Source organism: Palaemon carinicauda, chromosome 5, assembly GCF_036898095.1.
Source record: "Palaemon carinicauda isolate YSFRI2023 chromosome 5, ASM3689809v2, whole genome shotgun sequence".
In the NCBI taxonomy this organism is placed as follows: domain Eukaryota; kingdom Metazoa; phylum Arthropoda; class Malacostraca; order Decapoda; family Palaemonidae; genus Palaemon; species Palaemon carinicauda.
In genome coordinates this window covers 176,948,552-176,953,551 of record NC_090729.1, presented here as the reverse complement: position 1 = coordinate 176,953,551, position 5,000 = coordinate 176,948,552, and the positions used below count along the sequence as shown (strand labels likewise).

Below are 5,000 nucleotides of genomic sequence, written 5' to 3'. Positions count from 1 at the left end.
GGTCAAAGAAGCCATTCTGGCAAATCTAATACAGTGCAGTATTTTGGCTCGCTAAAAAAAATCTGAATATAAAATTGTATTGTATATTCCAATATACTTTGAGTACACTAACGTTACATTCAGGGCAAAATTACCCAATTGTGTTGAACTTAAGAGTAATATTGCCAATATGAAACTAATATGAGGAAAATTTGATTTCAGTTTACCTATTGATTTATATATATGGAAGTGACAAGCGTCCCATATGCTACAAAAAAAAAGATGTGAACGTTGTTTGTTCATATCAAATAAGGTCAAAATAAAGGTAAAAGAATATCCTTTAAAAATAACATCAGATATTACAGTCTCAAGTCATCAATGCATTTTTCCACACCACGTTTTCTGTGAATCACCATCGCTGGAAGTTATACCTCTTCTCTATTATATTAATAAATTGGATATGATGTAATGACCTTCTGATGTTTCTGCATACTCGTAATCAGCAGAAGAGGTTATTAATTCTTTTTTTTTTCAGTATTTGTGTGATCCCGTCAACTGAAGGTTTTCTTACACTTTTGTGACAATTAAGAATTCGCATACATAGTCTTTTCTCTTGTAGGTTTCTTTCCCGAACCCAGAGTTAAATCTTGAAGCTAATTTTTTTTTTATATTTGTTTGGGTGGGAATAATGAAATACAATTCGGAAGAAGCTACTTAGTAACTTCTAATTGCTGTGATTGGTCTTTGTATTTGTGCTAGAGAATCATCATCATCAACAACAAAAAAAAAATACAGCCATTTCTAGTCTACTGCAGAACAAAGGCCTTAGACATGTCAATACATTTCTGGGGTTTGGCCAGTTTTCATCACCACGTTAGGTAATGTGGATTGGTGATGGTAGGAGATTTTGGTCTGATTGCTCGCAGGAAACCAACCTAGTAAGGATAGCCCTGAGTAATACAGTTTTGATGATCAGGACAATATGCAAACCTTTCACCTTGTTAAGGTATCCGCACTCAGAATCATATCTACTTATATATATATATATATATATATATATATATATATATATATATATATATATATATATATATCTGATCATCTTCATACATTTTTGTTATAGGTTAGAAGGAATTTGCTTCAATTTTACTTAATTCGATTCAACATATTAGTTTTCACTAAGATCATTGACAGTTTACTTGAATAGCAAAATTATTAAAGGTAGTAGCTATAGGTAGTAGGTTGGCCAAGCCACTAGCCACCCGTTGAGATACTACCACTAGAGAGTTATGGCGTCCTTTGACTGGCCAGACAGTACTATATTGGATCCTTCTCTCTGCTTACGGTTCATTTTCCCTTCGCCCACACATACACCGAATAGTCTAGCAAATTCTTTACAGATTCTCCTCTGTCCTCATACACCTGACAACAATGAGATCACCAAACAATTCTTCTTTGCTCACGGGGTTAACTATTGCACTGTAATTATGGAGTGGATACTTTCCTCTTGGTAAGGGTAGATGAGAATCTTTAGCTATGGTAAGCAGCTCTCCTAGGAGAAGGACACTCCAAAATCAAACCATTGTTCTCCAGTCTTGGGTAGTGTCATAACCTCTGTACCATGGTCTTGGGTTAGAGTTCTCTTGCTTGAGGGTACACTCGGGCATACTTTTTCTATCTAATTTCTCTTCTTCTTGTTTTGTTTAAGTTTTTATAGTTTATATAGGAAAAATTTATTTTAATGTTATTACTATCCTTAAAATATTTCATTTTTCCTTGTTTCCTTTCCTCACTGGGCTATTTTCCCTGTTGGGGCCCCTCTTGCTGATAGCATCCTGCTTTCCCAACTAAGGTTGTAGCTTAGTAAATAATAATAATAATAATAATAATAATAATAATAATAATAATAATAATAATAATATACTAGCTTGATGAAGTCTCAAAAGGTTAATGAGATTTTGCATTTTCTGAATAAACAAAATGTTGGCTGAGAATGGGATGCTAGTATTGAAGAGAAGACTGTTATTAAGGAAAAGTTTCGTGAAATTGAAAACAACGGAGAAATCTCCATTGCTCATGTCACAGCTACTAATGGCTTCTTGTTTAATGGGCCCTAGATACTCTTTGGATGTTTCCCACAATAGTGATGACGAAAATATTTCTTTTGTGTATGGTAATACAGGCATTGGTACTAACAAAACATAAAGCCTCTTTGCTACTGCCACTACTGCCAGTATATTAATCTTATATATATATATATATATATATATATATATATATATATATATATATATCACTCTCTATCTTCAAATTCTATTTGATTATCGAGAAGCCGATCTTAAACAAACGATATAAATAAGATACGAGTTGAACCAGAAATATAGTTTGGGCTCGATATTTGCGGGTTCAATCTTTGCGGATTCGGTTAATTGCGATAAATGAACAATAGAATTTCCAAAGCAAACAATACCACCAAAAACAAAGAGCTTGTAAGAATCAAATAAGGAAAAGATTCCTTGCAATTGTAAACACATAAAGGTTATGGATATTAATTTCCATACAAATAGTATTTTATTATCAACATTCAGTCATATTTACACCAAAAGAAAAATGTCAACAGCAATTAAGTCTAAGATTTTTAACAGTGTTGAGTGAAAACAAGAAATCGAATAAATACCTCCTTTTAAGCAGACTCCTGCATAACCAAAAGTCTATCTTCTTAAAGTATACATAGTGCCATATACATAGTGCTCTTTCAATACATATGTGATGTTTACTAACTAGATGATTCTCTTAATAAACCTCTGCTAAAAATTCAACAAGTGACACCAGTCCAAAGTTAATATTTAACTTAAGTCAGTGATCTAGTAAAAAAAAAATTTAGTTATTTACCATGGGAAAAATCTTGGAGAAAACAATAGTAACTAGATGATTCTCATAATAAACCTCTGCTAAAAATTTAACAAGTGACACCAGTCCAAAGTAAATATTTAACTCAAGTCAGTGATCTAGTGAAAAAAAGAATCTTTAGTTATTCACAGCAGGAAACATATTAGAAAAAAGTAATATCCTTTTCTTGTAAAATAGAAAAACAGAAAGTAGAATGACAATTTTAAATGAAAATATGGACAGGTTTGACATGACACAACTGACAAAAGGGTATCTTTCTTGGACACAGATTAGGGTACCAGCCTAATCATAAACAAGTACAGATAACAGAGCAATTACTTACATTCTTCACATCCTAATTTATGTATCTTTATCACGATCTCGTTAATTTGAACCAATAATATATAGGAAAAACATAATAAAAGTAAATGTTCTAATTATCCTTGAAACATGAACAAAACACATCAACGATATGTACAGCTTAAAAGTGTTCCAGACACTTCAGGGAATGCTGTGTTGCTATTCTATACCAACATTAGATTAAAGATCAAATATGAAGGGGACTGGATCTAGTAGAAATATTTTTTTTTTTCATATTTTTATCAAAATTCCATAGCTTCACTATTTACAAGTCCAAAGTGTGTTAGTATTTATAATGAATTCAGATGTAAAATACATAAGAACCAAATTATAGAATTCTACTGAAATTTATTTTCTTATCATCACAATCCTGTAAGTTCTCATATAACAGAAAATAAACGGAATTCAGTCAGAGCTTCACGTCCCTCACCTAATGAAGGACAGCTTGCTTGAAGAGCGATGGAACGTGACTTACCGTGAAAACTTATCTAAAGATTACTCTAAAGTTGGTATGATGCTAAGAATGCAATTGGACCACTTTTTCTTCATTCTTCAGCCAATGTCTCATCTTCTTCTACTGGGAACTGAGTTGTGGAAACGAAATCTTCTTCTAGCAGTGCAATTTCCTCTTCAACGAATTCTTCTAATTTCTCAACAACTTTTTCCATTTGCGACTCTTCTTTCTTGATCTCCATTTGTTCTCCCGACATCACCTCTTTTTCCTCGGTGTCTTCCTCTCCCACAAATTCTTGTTTCTTTCTTTCCTCTTCTTTCCTTTGCTCCTGTTCCTCTGTCATGTTCTTCTTCATTTCTTCGGGAAGCTCAATAATGTCTTCCAATTTAACAGCACCTTCGGGTAACTCGACTGCCTCGCTTAACTCAGAGGATGCAGATGTCAAGTCAGCTGGATCCTGTGAGCTAGTCTTATCACCTTTGATTTTCTTATTGGGGACTTCCTTCGTTACCTCCTTGGGTCCTGTGGACACAGCTGGGTAGAAAGGTAGAGAAAATCACAATGAGAGGAAAAGTTTCCTTTGGCAGAACAAACAACACTGGAACAGTTAGTTGGAGACTTGTCTTCTTTGGCTGATTTTGCTTTACAGTATTCATCCGATAATCGGGTGGTGTAAGAGGAAGCTAATGTCCATTAAATAACTTTAATGAAGCTGAACAATAAGTATAAAATGAAATAAAAGAAATGGATTCCTTGTTGATAAAAAATCTCTTATGTCATTCAGAAAAATGCTGAGGACTCCAGGCAACCATTAATATCCATGCCAGTTAGTCTCTGCCCGTCCAGAGAGCAATCCAGAAAACAAGACCCAGGCTTGACAGCCTGGAACACCATTAGTAGCAAATACGAAACCTTTTGTTAGTATCAATTTCCCTGGAAGCATGATGGCCTTAACCTTCTTCCCCGAAGAGAGCTGGCATCTTAACAAGGATGCAAAGGATGCGAGAACAAGACCACATCTTTGGTAACGAATGCAGAATCAAGGCGAATGCAACATTAAGGTCCCTCGCAGGTCGCAAGCACAATTTCAGAGATTCCTTACCACAGAAGATTCCTTACCACCTTCAGTTACACTGCCACCACTAATAACCTTTAGAGAAAGATGAAACATTTAACATACCCCAAAATGGCACGGCGCAGTAGGTACTAGCAACATGAGTAGAACAATACCACAGGAAAATGGCATTCACTCACCTCAAAAGATATTAGCCCAGGCATGAGGATTGCAAGCAAAAGAAAAAAGTATTTGACAATAATA

General features: G+C 34.4%; 1 pseudogene; it reads right to left on the bottom strand.

The window, feature by feature from the left end:
* Positions 1-2,553: 2,553 nt before the first annotated feature.
* Positions 2,554-5,000, bottom strand: part of LOC137641625 (uncharacterized) — a 111,468-nt pseudogene continuing 109,021 nt past the window's right edge.